Genomic DNA, 21,219 nt, shown 5'->3' with positions numbered 1-21,219 from the left:
TTGCACACCCCGCTCTCCTCCACACGGGAACCCAAAGGAGAAAGAAGGCACATTCAAATGCACTCCAGGTGCCAGGCATTGTGCCAGGCCATTGTACCATAGTCATCTCAGTTCCTTCCGGGTAGCTTCTGAGGTAAGACAAGTGACGTTGGAGGCAGTACATCAGTCACGGTGTTCAAGACCATGGACTTGGGCGGCAGGCAGACCTGGGACCAAATCCCAACTCTTGGCCTCATGAGTGGGGCACGTTTCTATACCCCCCAAAGTTTCAGTTCCCGATCCCTAAAGGAAGAGTAGAAGGCTTTCACAAGCTAGTTACAAGCGTTAAATAGCAGGGGCTCCTGGCTGGCTCGGTCAGTGGAGCATGCAACTCTTGATCTCTGGGTCGGGAGTTCAAGCCCCACACTGGGGGTGAAGTTTACTTGGAAAAAAAAAAAAAGAAATATTAACTAAGATATTGTGCATGAAGTACCTGGCCAGTGGAATGTAGTAGATGCTGACTGGTAGGGGGCGGAGCAGCCCCTGAGCTTTCCACTCCCCAGCAAGTCTCCTCTTGGAGGGCAGGAGCCCTGGGCCCTATGGAGTGGGCTTGGACCCCGCAGAACGAGGCCAGGCAGGGGATATGGTGTGCAGGAGAGAACTCCCTTCCAGTTCCTGGGAGCACCCTTTGGAAGTACAGATGGCACTCTTGACTCCAAAAGAGCCTGAAGTTGGGGCGCCTGGGTGGCTCAGTCGGTTGAGCGTCCGACTTCGGCTCAGGTCACGATCTCTAGGTCCGTGAGTTCGAGCCCCACGTCGGGCTCTGTGCTGACAGCTCGGAGCCTGGAGCCTGCTTCGGATTCTGTGTCTCCTTCACTCTCTGCCCCTCCTCTGCTCACGCTCTGTCTCTTTCTGTCAAAAATAAATAAACATTAAAAAGAAAAAAAAAAAGAGCCTGAAGTCAGGGACCTTGAGGACACAGACGTCCCACCTCCCATCCCCAGGCAGTGTGTGGGGGGGAACCCCCCCAACACAGTGGGTGGTCTCTCTGGCACTCCTCCTCTGACTCCCGGAGAAGCTGCCGCTGGCCCTGGGCCACACCAGCCACTCACAAGGCCCAGTCACACCACATGTGTCCAACACTCGCATCTTCCCCACACAGCGTCACAACAAAGAGTGGAAATGGGCACACGTGGGGGTTTGGAATAATGTTTCACACGTGAATGAGTGAGCTTATGTGCCGAGCAGAGCACAGGTACGAGACACCCATGTGGGGCAGGGGCGGGGGGGGGGGGGCGGTAAGCTTTGGGTACCTGTACATTGCATCTTATCTACACGTGAGGGGGTGCCTGTGTACATACACATTTGTACTCACACAACTCCTAGCCTCACCCTGGGTTCCCCGGGGGCATGTGTGCGCCATGTGCCAGGTTGTGTGTGTGTGTGTGTGTGTGTGTGTGTCCACGTGTGTGACTGCATGTCAGACAAACTCCCTGGAGCTGGGGCTCTGCGGGAAGGGTCAGACGGCAGTCTGAGACACTTTTCATGTGTCAGGCAAATCAGGCTCCCCTTTCAGGAAGCCTTCCCAAGGAAAATAAACTAGCCCAGCTCCTGGGGCAGACGGGGAGGGAGCTGGGGATCGGGAAAGAGAGAAGGGATGGCTGAGCGTGGAGGAGGAGGTCACAAAGCAAGGCAGTCAAATGACACCCCTCTGGCTCCACCCTATGACCCTATTCTGATCTCTGGAAATTGTCTTCTTTTCACTTTGTCCTGGGAGAGGTTTGTCCTCTTTCTCCTTTTCACATCCTTTTTTTCTCTTCTCTGTCTCTCCTGCCCTCCTTTCTTTTCTCTATAAGTTTATTTATTTACTTTGAGAGAGCGAGCAAGTGAGCACGTGAGTGTGCATGCACACGCATGCACAGCGAGGAAGGGGCAGAGAGAGAGAGAGAGAGAGACAGAGAGGGAGAGAGAATCCCAAGCAGGCTCCATGCTGCCAGTGCAGAGCCCTTCAAGGGACTCCATCCCAGGAACCAAACCCCAAACCGTGAGATCACGACCTGAGCCAAAATCAAGTCTGAGGCTTAGCCGGTTGAACCACCCAGGTGCCCCTCCCCCTGTTTTCTTCTCTCCCTTCTCTTTCATCTGCTCTTCTCCAATTTCTCCCTCTTCCTCCCATCTCCCATCTGGCTGCCAGCCAGTCACCTCTGCTTCTCTCCCACCTCTACAGAAGGGGCCAAAACTATGGTGTACCAATGAGAACAAGTGGTCAGAAAATCCCCATCAGCAGTACAGGTGTAGCAGTCGTTGGAGGGTTTTTTGTTGTTTTGTTTTGTTTATATGGATTGTTTTCCACTTTTGTCTTTGGGTGCCAGATTGGCTGCAAAGTTCTCTGGCTGTTGCCTTCAGCTATGGAGGGGATCTTTTATTTGTCAACTGACTAATTGACTGCATCATTAACCATATGTTTATTAAGTACCCTGTTAGTGCCAGGCACTGTTTTCGGCTCTAGAGCTACAACAGTGGGCAATAAGCAGAAGAAGCAAGGGGACTCTGCCTCACAGAAATTTCACACCGATACAGAAGTCAGAAATTAAAGTGACACACATAACGTAAACTTAAAACAACCTTGAGGGTTACAGACAGAGGAATACACATATATATACGTGTTGTGACAACCTCTAAAGGGGGAAATGACATGATCAGAAAGATGGGAAGGATTTGCTAAGGAAGTGATTAGCCTAGATTTGCAGAAAAAGTAAAAGTTAACCAGGCTAAGGAGTGGAAGGGATTGTGAAGTGAGACAGATTATTGGATTGTAGTAGGCAAAGGGAACTGTATGTGCAAAGGCCCTGAGGCCAGAGGGAGGAGAGGGAGTTAGGTCAATTTGTGCAATTGAACTAAGGCCTGTGTGGTGAGGAGGGGGAATTTGAATGGAGCTGGGGCAACAGCCTGTACAAATCATGCACACTCTCGTAGGCTATGTTGAGGATCATTCATCTTGACAAAATGCCAAAATGCTTTGTAAGTATCATGTATTTTGTAACTTTTTGAAGTTAAGAAAGTATAAATTCATTAAGACTTTTAAATGAGTATATATTTTTTCATACAACAGCATCCATACATATTTGAAAAACATTAACACACAGACCTGGTGGGAAAATTCTATTCTACAGGTGATGCTTGGTCCACATATGGAATCCTCAGGGACCCCCAGGTTGAAGGTCACTGTGCTGGGGAAGAGAAGCAAGGAAGGGATAGAGACTCACCCCAGTACATTGCCAGGCCTAGGTTCAATAGAAGAAGGCAGGCTGAGCCCAGCTCTACTCCTGGAGAGTCTGACCTTGGCCTCTGCCACCCCCACCATGTGCTTCTCCTCTAACAGCTGAGCTGGCTTGTGCTTGATGGGTGGAGGGGCAGGCAGGCGGGCAGGGGATGGGAGAAGGATGAGACAGCTGAGGAAGAAAGAGAGAAAGAAGGAGTAGTATCCTACTCGAAGCGTGGCCTTGGACCCGAGCGTCAGTACCACCTGGGAACTTGCAGGAACTTCAAATTCTCAGCCCCCACTCTAGATCTACTGAATCAAAATCTCTGAAGTGAGGTGGACTTCATGGCATTATGTTTTAACAAGTAACTCCTAGACACTGTTAAAGTTTAAGAACCAGTGATACAGAGGGCATCACTGGTGGGGGGTACTCGGCTGAATCAGTGAAAACAGGACTTGAGTCTTCCATTCAGCCATCCAGCCACCGTCTATTGCTGGGTACTCCATGTGACCCAGGCGCTTTTCCCGTAAGTCCTTCTGATGGAAAGGTGCTGAGACGGAAATAACACAGCTCCCTCAGGCCTAGTCCCGGCTCTCAGCTCTCCCGGGTCACTGTCTGACCTCTTGTTCTGGGGTGGAGAGTACCGCCCCCCCCCCCATCATGGCCCACATGTGTAGGGTGAGGGAGGGGAAGTGTCTCAGGAGGGATGTCAGGCCAGGCTTCCTGGCAGACCCAGCTGTCCTTTCCAATCCACACTGCCCCCCACCTCCCAGCTCCTTCCCAAGGAGCACGCCCAGCAGCTGCAGGAACCACCCAGCCTGGCCCAACTCTAGCCCCAGTGTCCCCCAGCTCAGGGGAAGTAGAGTTCAACCTGTTCTTCCCTGATGGGCCCTCCCAGACCTCCACAAAGGGACCCAGACCCACCACAGCTGGAATCTAGGACATCCCTGGAACCCTTCTCTCCTTCCCCACAAATCTCCCCTACTTGAGGATATTGGGAAAAGCTGCCACAAGCCATGTCCTCACCCCTGTGCCCCTGCCTGAGCCCCAAACCCAGCTGTCAGCTCCTCAGGTCACAGCCCACCCCCACTGAACGCCATCCCACACTGTGGGTGGGATCTCATCTCCACACAGGCCAAGCAGCTGGCTGGACCACCTGCCTCAGGAGAGACCAAATGGAAGGCGGAGAGGAAGGGCAGGGGTGGGGGAGGCTCTGAGGGAGAGGAAGCAGGGGTGAGAGGGCTGGGGCCAGGAAGTCTAGTATGTTAAAGCTGAAAGGGGTATTAGGGATCAGCTAGTGCAGCCTGGACATTTCACACCCCTCCCCAGGACGGGAGAGATAGTTGGGGCATCCCTACAGAGAAACGTGCTCTCCCCCAACTGACTGTAGTCTACTTTATTGTTTACCCTCTTCCTCCAGGAGCTTCCTATAGCGAACTCCATATTTCTTCTCCCCTATCATTCATTCTACTACTCCTGACTGCCCATAACTGGTACTTGGTTCATTAGCTTGTCTCATAGTCGCCCCATGTCCATAATTTTTTGTATCTTAGATGGAGATCCATCAGCAGACTGGAGGTTTCCTAAGGACAAAGGCTATATCTCTCGTCTAGATGTTCCTGGAAAACAAATGATGTCTCCCTTTCACTAGAACACAAGTTTCCTGAGAGCAGGGGCTGTATCCCGTCTTAGACTAGGGTTCCCCAAAGGCAGGAACTGAGCCTCCAGAATTTTGTGGGCCTCCTACTCACCTCTCTGATTCTGTTCCACAGAGATAGCCCTTGTTTAGTTCCTTAGACATGTGGCCTGGAACCTAAAAGCAGTGAGCCCCTTGGACAGGAGTACTCACTTCAGAGGCTATCTATGCCTGAAATGGCTGGTGCCATTTGGAGCCACTGGGGCCAACACTTTGCAGGCATGACCTGGGAATTCTCAGACAACTGTTCCCATTCCTTGCCCATCCCAAGATCCTAAATTTTTGTCAGAGTAATTATAAGGCTTGGTGTTCTATGGTTCCTGTCCCAGCAGCCCTCCTGGGAAGTTCTCTGACGTTTTGAAGGGAGCTCTACCTGAGCTGGAGACCCTGTGAACTCAGGGACTGTTGTGGGGTTGGGGGTGAGAGGAGAGGCCTTCCTTCCTCCTGTTTGCAGAGGCTTCTGGGGATGGCTGAGGCAGATGACCCCTCTCCAAAGCTCCCAAGGCCCCAGCCCTTTATTGACTTTCCCTCTCCCATTTGCCCCATTCCCTCCTCACCATCTCCCAGGATGAAATTCAGCAAAGGCACCAAGCTAACCCTCACTCTCACACAAAAAAAAAAAAAAAAAGGGGGGGGGGGTCGTGTTACCCTGAGTGGCTCAGCCTGTTAAGTGTCAGACTTTGGCTCAGATCATGATCTCATGATTTGAGCCCCGCATCAGGCTCTCTGCTATCGGCATGAGCCTGCTTGGGATCCTCTGTCTCTCTCTCTCTCTCAAATGAATAAACGTTAAAAAAATAAAAAGCTTCCCCCCAAAATAAAGCTAACCTTCTCTATGGAATTGGTCCTAGAGCCTTCCTCCCTGGCCCTCAAAGGGGTTTCTGGGATTTCTGTCACAGCTCCCAACCTACCAAAGTCCTAGTTCATTCTGGAACTTTCTGGTATTATCACCCTGAGCATCCAGCAGCCCCAGCCCCAGCTGGAGATGTGCCAGTAAGTACAATGAGACCTCAGTTCTGTCTCAGAGGATCCTGCCACGGCCTCTTTCCACACTGTGCTGGGCTATATAGTGTACAGGGCACCTTCATACATGTTATCCTAAGAACACACCTGTGATGGGCTGGCTAGCACTGCTTCCTCTTCCAGTCTCCATGACACAGGGTTAGAGCTTGCCACATTACACTCTATTCGGGTATGTGATAACCCCACACCACCCCATACTATTAAGGATGAGCTTCTAACGGTCAATGTCCTTACTCACTTTTAAGGCCCTGGTCACTAGCAGAATATGTGGCATATAGTAGCCATCAAGTTTGTGGGACGGATGGATGGATGGATGGATACAGAGACAAAGGAACATGATCTGTACAACAACCCTATAAGACACATAGGACAGACCCTATCCCAATAAAGGAAGCAAGGCTCTGAGGAGCTAAGAAATGTATCCCAGGCCCCACAGCTAGTCTGTAGAACGGGGACCCCAGGCCAGGCCCTTTGTTTCAGTTTCAGTGCACCACCCTATCCGCAGTGCTAGCTTGGAACTAAACCCAGGCCCCCAGACTCCCTACACCCGGAGCACTGTGTGTGGCTGCACAGGTCACACACTGCACCACTCCCGGAGGTGCTCTTCACGTTACTAAATGGCCACTCCTGGAGCTGCTGCAGGATGTGGCCCCCGTGGCTGCCTCCCCACTCACTGCTCAGCCCTCTTTGTGCACACACTCAAATACTTAAGCCAACAGGAATTCATGACCTCCTTCTCTTCTCCTGCTGTAAGAGTGCCTGCCAGCGAGGAGCTTCTGAGGGGCAGGTGAGGATCCCTGAGGAGTACACAGCACCCCCTCCCAGCACCACCGTGTGCCTCCCGCCTCCCCAGGTAGGAGCACTTCTGTGGAACCTCACCGCGTCCCCCCCCCCCACACACAGGCCCCTTACCTGTGCCCACACCCACCCCTCCACACTCGCCTCCCCACACACATGTGCACCATGCAAGCCAGGCACAGGGCCCCAGATCTCCAAGCTCCTGATGGAGTCTCAACCAAGCAGGGGGCTGAGGGCTGGGGGCCGCCTCCTGCAGCAGAGCCCCGTCCCCCTCCACTCGTGTGCAGGGCCCTGGCCCCTCCCGGGGAACAAGGCTGGGATTAATAAGCGGCGCGGCTCCCTCCCCTAATGGGCTCCAGCTGCACAAACATTCCCAGAATTCAGAGCCTGCTCTGTCTGGGGCGGCCCAGGCCTCAGCTCCAGCATTCCTGGCCCCCTCCCCCTCCCAAGCCTGGGACAGCTGCTCCGGAACTCCGGCAACTGGCTGGGGATCGAATCCCAATCTGGCTTTTCCAGAGGTGGGGGGTATTGGAATGACTGGGGGTGGGGTGGAGTGGGGAGCAGAGGAGGAGGGAAGAGGTGAACGAACTCTGAAGGGACGTCTCAGTTCCCGCCCTACCCGCCCCTCCCCCTCGGCTCTGTGGCCCGCCCCTCCCCCAGCACTGCTTACCCTCTTAGCAGTAGGTACCAGGGGCCCAGCTCAGACTTACCTAATTTGTCTCACCAGGCGGTGCCCTTGGCTGGCAATGCCCAGGAGGAGGTGACAGGACAGAGCTGGGAGGAAAGATAAACATCTCCCCTTGTGTTTTAAGAGATCCAGCTGTGTCTCAGATGGAATCTATGGCCTGGCAGGAGCTTCATTCAAACAGATTCTTATCAAGACGGGAAGAGGGGGGTAGCAAAGGGAGCAGAAAGAAGAAGGAAAGTGGGGTCCTCACCCTCCCGTTATCCTCTCAGGGAGGGACATTTAGGGACCCAGAGGCAGGAGTTCTAAGTACATAAAGATGTGCCACGTTGATGACAGCTCTGAACCTGTCTTCTCTTTCCCATCTCTGGATCAAGGGCCAGAACGGGTCATTCGGCTGTCCTTACCCAGGTGCCACCAGTTTAGCTAGTTTGTGGGACACCAAGGGCTGAGGCCAGGTGAGGAGTCTTGTGACTTGACTTTGTGCCAGGGTCCATCTGACTGGGGGGACTGGTGGAAAGCATAGGTGACCCTAAAGGAGGTGTGTGACTGTCCATGTGTGCATGTGTATCGATGCCCAAGCCTGAGCAGCTGTGTTAAGTGGCACTGCTTGACATGTTCGGAGCGCACCCACCTCATCTGCCTTCTGTATGTCCCACATCCATTAGGACAGGCTGCCTGCTAGCCACCCCCTCCCCTGTTGGAAGTGTCCCTATGTGGGGCATGTGCTGGAGAGAGGCTGAGAAGAGAAAGAATAGTAAAAAGGAAAGGGAGGTCAGAGAGGGGAGAGCCCTGCGGGAGGCCGTGTAAGCAACAGAGGGCACCAGTTTGGGAGTTGAGAAATGTGGGTGCTGGCCTCACCTCTGCCATGAACCAGCTGGGGCGTTTGGACAAGTCACTTCCCTGACCTGGGCCTTAGTTTCCTTATCTTGAATATGGGAAAGTTAGACTAGAGTGTCTTCTGAGTTCCTTCTTAGATTCCACTGTCACTAGAACTGGGTTTGGGGCTACAGGGAAGATGCCCATCTCCTCAGACCTGTGGAGAAATGGGCTCTGGGCAGGCCACCAAGAGCAGTCAACAGGGACTGCATGGAGGGTACCCAAGTCTCCCTGGAGAGGCAATCCAGAGGAGGGGAGTGATGGCAGGTTCTCCCAGCTGGCAGCTCTTGGCGGCAGTCCCGTGTGAGGGCAGAGGAGGGCCACTGAGACAGGGAGCATGGGGTCAGTCACCCTCTCGCCCTCATGCAGCAAATATACACGTCCCCTCTCCTGCTGAGGAACATAGACCTCTCTGGGTCTTTGTCCCCACGCCCGCTTGTGTCACATCACCTGCTTCCTCCTGGGCCCAGCCATTTCTCCATGGAGGCACAGACGGATGGCTCTCTGACAACGTTGAAGCCCCTTAATTCATTACTGTACATGAGTCGGAAGGAGTGCGGTGAGACCTTCTTGCATAAATGGAGAAACTGAAGGCCTCCGGTTAGAACAGGAAGTTAGGAATTGAACCCCATTTAGGATTCTCTCCAAGAGAGCCTCATTAGTCATTCGTCTGGCATTTAGTGAACAACTATCCTTCACAGTTAGCCCTGCATTAGAAAATGAGGAATACAGAGAAATAACATTTCTCCCTGGGGTATGATGTTAGAAAAAACAAATTCCTCCCCCCCCCCCCCCCCCCCGCCGAAACAAAGGTAGAATTGGAACCAACCCTAGGTTGACCCAAGGAAACAGTAATCAACATGCAGTTGGGTTTCAGAGCTGTTGATGTGGGCACTGGAGAAACAGTAGACCAAGACACCTGAACCTTCTAGGTGGAAGATTATAAAGCTGAATTATAAAGCTGCAGGTATTTCGCAGGGACACTGAGGATCTTAAGAATGAAAAGAAGGAAAGACCGTGGATGCAGAACTTATACCCTCTCTCCCCCATCCCTCCCTACTTCTTTCAGTTATCTATTGGGTGACAATCCACCCCAAACTGAGTGGCTTAAAACAACAGCAATCTTTTATGTGCTCACGATTCTGCAGTTTGGGCAGGGTTTGGTGTGGACGGCTTGCCTCCGCTCCCTGCAGTGTTGGCCGGGGAAAGTTCAGCTGGGCCTGGAGCATCTGAGGTGGCCTTACTAATGTGTCTGGTGCCTCTGCTAACGTGGCAGGGAGAGATGGGGGTGCTTCTCTTTCCTGCCTAGTCTCTCATCCTCCGGAGTGTCTCTCTCCCTCTCTGAGTAGCCTCTTTCTCTCCTGCAGCGTGCTTACGCTTCACATGGTGGCTGGCTTCCGAGACGCCAAAGTGGAAGCTGTGGCGGGCCTCCTAAAACCTACACCTGAACCGTCAGGACATCAGTTTTACTGCATCCTATTGATCAAGGCAAGTCAAAGGCCACCCAGATTCAAGGAGAGTGAAAACTAGATGAAAGGCTCCGAATGGAGAAGGCATTTCTTTGCAGACCGTCCACCACATTCCCCTCCCTGTGCTCCCCTTTGTTCCCCCTGGCTCACTGAAAGGCACTGTCCTCCTCCCTGGGCTGTCATCCTTCACCCCTGCTTCTAATCTGTGCCCGGGTGCTGTTGTTTCTGCTTCCGAAGCATCTTTCAAATCATTCCCACCACCACTACTGTCCTCTCTTACCTAGAATGTGCAATAGCTTCCTAGAAGTTCTCCGTTTTCCACTCTTGCTTCGTTACCATGTTGCTTTCCACACTGCAGACAGAGAGATTACCTATGGGGGGCTGGTGAAGTGGGGGACGGACGAGCCAGGGAGACCTGTGCTTCGTGATACACCTTTTGGTACCATGCGCGTACCTTTCCAAAAACTAAAATGCCTTTAAAAAGAAAAATTTTTTTAATGTTTATTTATTTTGAGAGAGAGAGAGAGAGAGAGAGAGAAAGCATGAGCTGGGGATGGGCAGAGAGAGAGGGAGACGCAGAATCCCAAGTAGGCTCCAGGCTCTGAGCTGTTAACACAGACCCCGATGCGGGGCTTGAACTCACGAACCATAAGATCTTGACCTGAGCCAAAGCTGGACGCTCAACCCACTGAGCCACCCAGGTGCCCCTAAAATGCCTTTTAAAAATGGATTCAGGGGGCGCCTGGCTGGCTCAGCCAATAGAGCGTGGAATTCTTAATCTCAAGGTCATGGGTTCGAGCCCCACATGGGTATAGAGATTACTTAAATAAATAAAACTGAAAAACAAACAAACTTTAAAAAAAAGAACTGGATGGGGGGTGCATGCGTGGCTCAGTCGGTTAAGCGTCCAACTTCGGCTCAGGTCATGATCTCACAGTTTATGAGTTTGAGCCCCTCATGAGGTTCCACACTGACAATGTGGAGCCTGCTTGCGATTCTCTCTCTCCTTCTCTCTCTCTGCCCCTCCCCTGCTGGTGCACTCTCTCCCTCTCTCTCAAATAAATAAACTTAAAAAAAATTTTTAATAAATAAAAATTAAAAGAACTGAAAGACTTTAAAAAAATCGGTTCAAAGTCAAATTTATTAATAGACAAAAGAAACCAAATCCTCACTGTGTCATTTTTCTCCTGAAAACCCCTCGGTGACGGCCCACAACACCTTCAAGTTTAGATTCCTTAGCAGAGCTCACAAAGCCCTTCAGCATCTGCCCCACCTAGCCCCCACAGCCTCACCCCTTCCCACTTTGCACTCTGCGCTCCAGCTGAGCGGAACATCTCTGACCTTCCTGCAGTTCCTTGAAAGCACCATTTCCTCTTTTGCCTTGCAGGTTTTACACAGGCGGCTGCTCACAACACTCTATTCATCATTCAGGTCTCCGCTTAGATATTGTTTCCTCCAGGAAGTCTTCCGTGGTCCATAAAGTTGGGGTTTGACGCCTCTTCTGTGAATTCCCATAGCACCCTAGACTTGACTAGCACTGTGCTCATCACGCTGTGTTGTAATTACCTGGGGTTTCCCCTCGCCCTCCCACTAGAACATACCCTTCCAAAGGAACAGGAACCAAATTCTGCATTGCTCACTGCTGCTTCGCTAGCACCTTTGCAAAGGTACTTTCTACATACTGATGGAAGAAAGGAAGGAAGAAGGGAAGAAGAAAGAAGAGGAGAGGGAAAGAGAAGGATAGGAAGTTGGTTTAAAAGCTGGAACAGCTCAGGATAAGACCAGGATTCAACTATGTGGATGGACCTCATAGCCATTAGATACAAACAAGGGAATTTTATATTATTTCATTGCTAGAAGTTCTTGAACAGACACAAGTAATTGATTGTGATAGAAGTCAGAATAGTGGTTGCCTCTAGAGCAGAACTCACTGGAAGAAAGTGTCCTATATCTTAAACAGTGTTTATGTGAGTGTTGACACATGTAAAAATTCATTAATCTATACTTAACATGCACTTTGTGCATTTCACTCTAGGTTATATCTCAGTAAAAATAGAAAGGGAAGGAAGGGAGGGAGGGAGGAAAAAAGGGAGGAAGGAATAATGTGGGCAGATAGTCACATAAATTGCCTAGTTGGTAACAGTGATAAAGGAGTTATCATCTAGGATTATGATACAGAAGTGGGATCTGGGATCTGGGCAGAAAAAGGTGTGTGTGTGTGTGTGTGTGTGTGTGTGTGTGTGTACGCATTATGTGCTTGCAAGTGAGGAGCCTGGTTTCCACTGAAGGGAGGAAAGTAATCCAAAAAATGTTCCCATCTCTTCTTCACACATCTATCTGTCCCCTCTCTCTCCAAAGCCTCCAGTGGTTTTTTATAACTACAGCATAAAGTCCGGGCTCCTTGACCTGGCATTAAAACGTTCCACTATCTGCCCCCTGCCTACCTCCGCTTCTAGACTTCTCTCTTTTGCCTGGTGCCTCTCTCCCCAAATCTGCCATACTTTGCTGCTCTCGTGCACTCCTTACCTGTGTCGGTTCACCAATCCATTGAGAGGTCGGCTATCATTGCCCTTTGCTTGTGACACTCTTACTCACTGTCATGGGATTCACTGCTCCTCCAATCTTTCCTTTCATGGCACTTTGCTTGTAGCCAAATAGCATGTAACTTGACCTCTTGCAGATCACAGCTATTTATACATATGTTTCTCTTCTTGTCCAGAATGTCTCACATGGGTGTAGGCAGGCCGCCATCCCTCAGATTGATTGACTGATAAACCCTCCAGAAGGCAGGGACAAGATCAGTGCTCAAACCTACAGCTCAAGCTCTCAACTCCTGTCTGAATGTCAGGACCACATCTCCAAATGCTTACCGGATATCTTCTGCTTGAAGTAAATGCGTTCAAAACTGAGTTTATTACCTTCTTGTAATAAACAGAGAAAATCATGCTCACCAAGTATTCTATGTGCTCCCCTCTACTTTCCAAACTTCTGTAGTTAGGAGAGGCCATAAGACTGGTTCTGGCCGATGAAATGTGCATGGAAGCAACGTACATCATGTCTGGGCTGGGGTAATAAAAAGCCCTGTACACAATTCTCTAGTGTCTCTCTCTCCTCCTGTCATGTAACTGAGGACGTGACTAAAGGAGCCATGTGTTGTAGGTGGTGTGGCTACAAGATGGTGGAGCTTGGATCCCTGAGTGACTGTATGGAGTCGAGACCCCTGTGGACCACATAGGACCTATAGTATGAGTGAGAAAACAAAACAAATCTTTGTTTCGTTAAGCCAATGAGATTTCGAAGTTATTAATCACTGCAGCATAATCTACATGATCCTAACAGATTCTCTACTCTCACATCTGCATGTTATCTTTATTCCTTCCATTGGTGAATGATGGCTCACCCATCCAATTATCCCAGCTGGTAACCTCAAGCTGCTTCCTCCTTCACTTTCCTTTCGATTTGACAGACACTGCTTAGGCTAGGCCTCATCTGACCCCTCTCTTGGATCAGAATCAGCATCCTGCCTGATTTCTCTGACTTTAGACTCCTCTTTCCAGCCATCCTCCTTATTGCCTCCAGAGTTCTCTTTCTAAAACACAAATCTGATCACAGTACTCACTGAGCTTAAACACCTCTACCTGTTATTTCCTGTAGGATAAAAACGAAAAATCTGAGGCTGGCACCAAGTACCTTGATTAGTCAACCTACCTTGCCAGTCTCCCCTGCCACCTAGTACTCTTGAGATCTAGCCACATTGGGAGCATCTGGGTGGCTAAGTCAGTTGAGTGTCCGACTTTGGCTCAGGTCATGATCTCATGGTTCATGAGTTTGAGCCCCACATAGGGCTCACTGGTGTTAGTACAGAGCCCACTTCGGATCTTCTGTCCCCCTCTCTCTGCCTCTCTCTCTCTCTCTCAAAAAAAAAAAAAAATCCAGCCACATGGGATGACCAGTGAGTCCCCAAACATACTAGGCTTTCTCGGCCTCTCAGTACAGGTAAATGTAGATCCTACTACCTGGAAAGCTCTTCCTTCCCTTGTCTTCCTGGAAAACTCCCACCCCTTTTTCAAAAACCCAAATTAAATGTACTCTCAATGAAGCTTTATTCATAAAGCCAGGCAGAATTATTTTTATCCCTCTTTTGTGTTGCTCAGAAACTCCGGACCTTCCTCTATTTGCATTTATCACTACATTTTAAGAATCCATTTACAAGTTCGCCTCTCCCACTAGGCTGGAAGCTCTTCTGTGGTAGAAATGGTATCATTCATCTTTGTATTCCTAGGGGCAAAGCAGGTAGAAGTGTATTGAAAGAATGAGTGAATAAGTAGATGGATCAAGGAAAGAATTCTTTTATATCTGTCTCTTACTGTTTACATCATCTGTACCCTAGAATTTCCTCAATGTGCAGTACATTGGTTATCTATTGCTGTGTAAAAAAAAAAAAAATTACCCAAAACTAAGTATTTTTATTTTAAAAATTTTTTAAAAATGATTTTAATGTTTATTTTTGAGAGACAGAGACAGAGTGTGAGTGGGGAAGGGTCAGAGAGAGAGGGAGACACAGAACCCGAAGCAAGCTTCAGGCTCTGAGCTGTCAGCACAGAGTCTGACGTGGGGCTCAAACTCACCGACTGCAAGATCATGACCTGAACCAAAGTCGGACACTTAACCGACTGAGCCACCCAGGCGCCCCAATTTAAAAAAAAATTTTTTAACGTTTATTTATTTCGAGAGAGAGAGAGAGCACACACACATGCTCATGTGCAAGTGGAGGAGGGGCAGAGAGACAGTGAGAGAGAATCCCAAGCAGGCTCCACATGTCAGATGGAGCCTGACACAGGGCTCAATCCCACAAACGGTGAGATCAAGACCTGAGCCAAAATGACGAGGGGGACGCTTAACCGACTGAGCCACGCAGGCGCCTCTAAAACTAAGTATTTTTTTTAAAGATTCTTGGGGGTGCCTGGGTGGCTCAGTCTTAATTAAGCATCTGACTTCGGCTCAGGTCATGATCTCGCGGTTGGTGGATTCGAGCCCTGCGTCGGGCTCTGTGCTGACAGCTCAGAGCCTGGAGCCTGCTTCGGATTCTGTGTCTCCCTCTCTCTCTCTACCCCTCCCTCGCTCATGCTCCGTCTCTCTTTCTCTCTCAAAAATAACATTAAAAAAAATAAAGGTTTTTACAAAATGTTTATTTATATTGAGAGAGAGAGGGAGGGGCACAGAGAGAGGGAAGGAGAGAGAATATCCCAAGCAGGCTCCATACAGTCAGCCCAGAGCCCGACGCAGGCGGGGCTTGATCTCTTCAACCGTGAGATCATGATCTGAGCTGAAATCAAAAGTCAGATGCTTAACCGACTAAGCCACCCAGGGGCCCCTAGAACTAAGTATTTTGAAACAACAGGCATTTATTATCTTGCAGTTTCTGTGGGTCATAACGGCGAGCACAGCTTAGGTGGGTGCTTTTGGCTCAACAAATCGCGCGAGGCTGCAGTCAACTGCCAACTGGGGTTGGGGTCTCATCCAAAGACTTGACTAGAACAGAGTGGGGGGAAGGGAATCCGCTTCCAAACTCACTGACATGGGTGTTGGCAGGCCTCAATCCCTTACCACGCAGGGAGGAGATTACATAAAGACGTGAACACCAGGAAGCAGGGATCACTGGGGGCCACCCCAGAAGCTGCCTACCACATGCAGTCATGCAGTTTTTCCACTTTAAACGACATGAGGAAAAGAGAAGGACCAGAGAAATTCCTAGTGCAGGATCTTGAGCCAGCCTAATACCTTTGAAAGCAAAAATCCTAACCCCTGAGATGGAGTCAACAAAAATTTTACCTAGCTCTGATGAAAACGGATGTATATGTGTGCATGCACACACCCATGCATTTGTGTACCCAGAAGTCCTGAGAGGAAGCTAGTCATTTTTACACATGTACGGTAAATGGCAGAGATTGAAACCAAGGACTTTGTATGGTGACCCTGAGACAGAAGGCAGGTATGGTGGTCCAGAAGGAAGGGCATGTTGAGATAGAAGAATGTCCCATTCTGCTTTTCCCCCTAGACTGAGAGTCAGCAAACGTAGGATCTGGACTTGACGTGGTGCAAAGAGACTGTGGGATCCCAGGGCTATTTGTCTAACCCTCCTGTTGCTCCACTTCTTTATCTGTAAAATAAAGGGGTTCGGTCATATGATTTTTTTAAAGATTCTTTTGTATTTTTTTTTTAGTGATCTCTAACACCCAACATGGGGCTTGAACTTACAACCCCAAGATCAAGAGTCACATACTCCTCCAACTAGCCAGGTGCCCCTAAATATTTTTATTTTGTTTATTTATTTTTAAGATTTTATTTTTAAGTCATCTCTACACCCAGTGTAGGGCTCAAACTTACAACAGTGACATCAAGAGTTGCGTGCTCCACTGACCGAGCCAGCAAGGCACCCCCAGTCATGTGATCTTGAAGAGCCTTTTAATCTCTATTATTCTACAGTATAAGGTAGAGGTTAATAGATGAGCTCTGGTGTCAGACTACCTGAGTTCAGGTCTAAGTGATCACACTTACAAGCTGTTACCTTGAAAAAATTACTTAACTGCTCTGGTTCCCAGCCTATTCTTGGGAATAAATGAAGTAATGCATGTCAAATACTTAGAATAATGCCAGATACATAGCAAGTACTTAATTAACTGAATTATTACTATCCATTTGTTTCAGTTCTCTAGTGCTGCATAACAAAGTACCCCAAAACTGAGTAGCTTAAAAGAACACCCATTTTATTATATCCCATAATTTTATGGGTCAAGAATTTGGATAAGGCTTGGTGGGGTGATTCTCCTGTTCCACAGGCATCGTTGAGGCTATTTAGTGATATTCAGCTGCTAGGTGGGCTGGTCTGGACGATTTAAGATGGTTTCCCTCCTGTCTAGTGTGTCAGTAGGGATGGCTGAAAGGCTGGGCTCAGCTAGACATATTAACCAGAGCACCTCCATGTGGCCTCTCTAGCATGGTGGTCTCTGGAAAGCCTGACTTCTTAGATGGCAGCTCAGGAATCCTGAGGGTGAGGGTTCCCATGAACAGGGTGAAGCTACGTGGGTCTTCGTGACCCAGCCTGGGATGTCATGTAGCATCGCTTCCACTATACTCAACTGGTCAAAGCAGCCCATATTCAAGGTGAGGAGACACAGACTCCACCTCTCAATAGGAGAGCCAAATAATCTGAAGTTATGTATTATAGCCACCTCACTTTCTGACCCCCAGGGAAGTTTCTCATATGAATCCTACAGGGATGTCAATGGACCAACCTATCCCTCTTTCTCTGTCAAGGAATTCGGATTATCTCTCCCTTCAAGGCAACAGTTCACACTCCTCCCTAGAGATATGCATGTATACACTCACACATGTATAGCCACACACACACACAGTCACACAGGTCTGGTACATACATGTAGCCAAGGCTGCCTCTATTTGTAGCCATGTCTTAGGTCAGGGAGACCCCAAGTCCTGCCCTACAGTTCTTTACCAGGAAATTCACTGATTATTCCTACTCCTATTGGTGTGAAAGAGGGCATTAGTAGGGATGGGATCCAGTCATTGATTAAAAAGAGACCGTGTGTGTATCTGTGAGTGTGTGTGCGTGTGTGTGTGTGTGTGTGTGTGTATGTACATGGCTCTTGCTTCTGATTGGCTCAAGTCAGTAAAGAAATGAGATCTGCTGTTGAGAACGGGCAGGGGTGGCTCAGATGTGTGTTTCAGGGCCAAGCTAGCGTGAGATTGAAATTTTGCTGGGGCTCAACCCAAATCCTCACTTAGATCAGCCCTGCCACTCTCCTCTACACTCATCCTATGTTCCAGGCACGCTTTACTTCTCACTGTTCCCTGACTACGCCATGTTCTTCCATGGCTTTGGCCATGGGGTTCCTTTTGCACAGAAAGCCCTTGTCTTTTTCCCAACAACCACAGTGTCTGTCTTTTGTATCACATGGTATTGTGATCATCTGCTTATATGGCCACTTTCTTCAAGAGCAGAGACCATGCTCTATTCTTCACTGTACCCCCATGCCTGGCAAAGAATAGTTTTCAACACTGGTTGAACCAATGGCTGAATACCCAGCTATTGCTCCCAGATTCAGCAACTATTCCTCCTCCACATCTGTGTGCTGCCTGATTCCACCCCAACTCCCTGAGCCCCTATGAGAAGGGGCGAAGGTCTCAAAAGCTAGGGTGGAAAGTTGGGGCTGGATTCTTGAGGCCCTAGAGAGACTCTGCAAAGTCTCAGAAAACAGGAAAGGACATGGCGCTGGCTGTAGAGGTGTGGCCAGCAGACCCAGAGGCACTCACATTCCTAGTGGGAAAAGCCAGAGAATCCTGCAAGGTTTTTCCAGTGTGGAAGAGGATGTCTTAAAGTTTTCAAGCCTCAGTTGAAATAGTCCGTAAACACACCTGGTTCTTCTGGGTTAAGTGTTAGGGTCTGTAGGGAATACTCAGACCTGGACCTGAGCCAGCACCTTCCTGGAAGATGATTCTGGCTGCTGAGGTGGGGGCAGGTGCAGCTGAGAAAAGAGGTCCCCTGGACCAGTGCTCCTTACACTTGAATGTGCAAACAAATCCCCAGGGAATCTTGTTAAAATGCAGCTTCTGATTCGGTAAGTATGAGGTCAGATCCAAGACTCTGCTTTTCTAACAAGCTCCCAGGCGTTGGCACTGCTAGGGGGCAGGGGGGTGGGTAGAAAGCAGATGGAATCACACTTTGAGTAACAAAGACCTAGAAAACTGGCATTAAGATCCAGACATTGAGGGCTCAGGGCTCGAGCCTTAGAAGGAGAGGCCACCATCAGCAATGTTACAAAAATGTTCAGGAGATGATGCAGGAGATGATATAGTATAAAGTCAGCCTGACCTTTATCTGGTATAGGTGCCAACCTTTACATTCTTTGAGTCTCTGACCATGACAGACATCACTAGTGGATTCCAGCACTATCTCCCATTAAACCAAGAGGAAGCCTCGGAATCCATCTTAACACAGTGCTCCTGGGTAGCCACTACCAAGCATTACAGCTGGCATGAGAAATGACCCCATTTGCTATTTCTGGTATTGTGGTTAAAAGTCTGACTGCCTGTACTCTTCTTGGGCTGGCTAGATGCCCTCTGAACAGCTGTTTCCACGAAATTCAGTTGCTCTAATATGCTGTAATTTGAGGTAAAGACAGCACTCATTTCGTAGTTCTTTTGAACATTAAATGCTATTATGAATGTATAGTGCTTAGCACAGTGTCTAGCACATAGAATGTCCCCTGTAAATGATGGCTACCACAAGGAGGCTGAAAGGATTGGCTGCATAATTGGGGGAGATGCGAGTGGTGAGGCGGGAGAGGAAAGCAAGGGAGAGAAGCCAGGGAGCTAAGAGTGGAGAAGGTTAGGTGGACAAAGGCTGTGCCAACCCTGGGAGGGCCGGGAGATTTCTAGCTCTCTCTGGATGGAAATGGGCCCCCTCCTGGCACAAAAGCTGTTTGATCAGAAGGGTTGCATGGCTCAGGTCATCTTGAGGTATCTGAGTTCAGAACTTCTTGTCAAGGAAAATTGTGAAAGACTTTGAAATGGTTAAAAAGATTACTCGGGGCGGGGGGGGGGGGACAGCGAAGACTACTGCGTGTCCTTGCAGGTTATCTTTGAGTTTTATTGTCTTTCAGTTATTTTACAACTCTGGCAACTGTAATCATGGACACTATTTTTGTCCATAAAATGTAAACCGTGTCTGGTGAAGATGTAACTGATATTACCCAGTGAATATTGCCCAGTTTTACATTAAGCAAATTTATTCCAACATTCTTTTTAAGTTTGCTTGTTGTTTGTTTAGAGCGGGCACAAACAGGGGAGGGGCAGAGAGGAGAGACAGAACCCCAAGCAGGCTTTGCGCCATCAACACAGAGCCTGATGCAGGGCTCGAACTCAGGAACGGCGAGACCATGTGAGATCATGACCTGAGCCAGATGTTTAACCAACTGAGCCCCTCCAGGTGCCCCAACACTGTCTTTTTTAACACTTTTATTTTTAAGTACTCTCTCCACCCACCATGGGGCTTGAACTCATGTCCCTGAGATCAAGAGTCACACACTCTTCTGACTGAGCCAGCCAGGCGCCCCTGTTTCAATGTTCTTGATGGCCTAGATATCTTTCGGTTCTTTGGATTCTCCTGAACATCTTGCTGATTACTTCATTAATTGATGAGTCAAATGGAAATTTTGATGTATTTATTGTATCTTTGTATAAGAGTAATGATTCTGTCTGGTAGAAAAAAAAATTTTTTTTTAGCATTCTCAGCAGTGAAGATTGAGCAAGAAAGAGGCTTCCAGGACCCTCTGTCCTAGACAAGTTTTCTCATGTGCTCCAAACAACACATTACACATGTTAAGTTTATAAGGGATTATGTCCAATTTCATTACTTGTTTTATACTATCCAAATAGATACATCATGATTTGATATTTGAACACGGACACATTCTCAAACGCTTATTTAGAGAGCTTGTTTAACAAAACATTAAAAACTCAGAAGCACCACAAAAGTACCATCTATCCATTCATTTGCTTAAACTAGATGGTTGTCTCCATGTGGGCAGGGACTGAATTTGTGCCCCTCTAGAGCTTAGCAAGTTCCTGACTTGTGGTAAGCACTGAACACACAAAATACTAACTACTGAGCCAACGCAATGAACGAATAAGCTTAACTAGCATTTATTAAGCACTTGCTATGTGCCAGGCACTGCTTTAAACATTGTACTTGAATTAGTTTATTGAATTCTCCAACCAGTCTTGCAACGTAAGTATTATTACTATTCCCATTTACAGATAATGTACAGAGAGGTCAACACCTAGCAAGGGGCTAAGCCAGATTCAGGCCCAAGGAGACTGGCTCGGAGCCTGATGTTGGACACCCGCTATGTGCCAGGCGTATTGCTAGGCTCAGGGAGAGAGAGAAAAGACTAAACACAGGCTCTCCTTCAAAGAGGTCGTAGTCAAGAAAGGAATGACAAACAATACTGTGATGTGCTGTGACCATTGAGAACACAGTGTGGGGACAGGATTGGCCAGGGGTATGGCTGTCTGCAGAGGGGCCACCTGACCTCAGGGACATTCTGAGTCAACAGTAGTTAATATGTAAAGCCAGGAAAAGGGAAAGGCATTCAGGCCACAGGAACAGTACATGCAAAATCACGGGGCATGGTTGGTCTGAAAACACAAGAGTTCCAGAGGATGGCACATAGGAGTGTAGGGGACGACAGTGGAAAGTGAGACTGGAGAGCTAAGAGCCAGATCCAGACCTTGGAAAGCCTTCTGAGCTGAGTTGCTGAGGGAGGGAGGGAGTTGGGACACTCTTTGGAGGCCTTGTAGGATTTTCACCAAAAGACATTAAACCCAGTACACAGAATTCCCTTCAAG

At 48.8% G+C, this 21,219-nt stretch overlaps 1 long non-coding RNA gene across 1 annotated transcript in view; it reads left to right on the top strand.

Moving 5' to 3' along the window:
* LOC125926636 (uncharacterized) overlaps window positions 1-12,742 on the top strand; it is a 53,851-nt gene extending 41,109 nt beyond the window's left edge. Inside the window, exons 3-4 of the long non-coding RNA XR_007459123.1 lie at window positions 9,691-11,459; window positions 12,512-12,742. This is a non-coding gene — a long non-coding RNA (uncharacterized LOC125926636). The remainder of the gene's footprint in view (window positions 1-9,690; window positions 11,460-12,511) is intronic.
* Window positions 12,743-21,219: the final 8,477 nt, after the last annotated feature.

Source organism: Panthera uncia, chromosome E1 (assembly GCF_023721935.1).
Source record: "Panthera uncia isolate 11264 chromosome E1, Puncia_PCG_1.0, whole genome shotgun sequence".
Taxonomy (NCBI): domain Eukaryota; kingdom Metazoa; phylum Chordata; class Mammalia; order Carnivora; family Felidae; genus Panthera; species Panthera uncia.
This window is presented reverse-complemented; position numbering and strand designations above follow the sequence as displayed.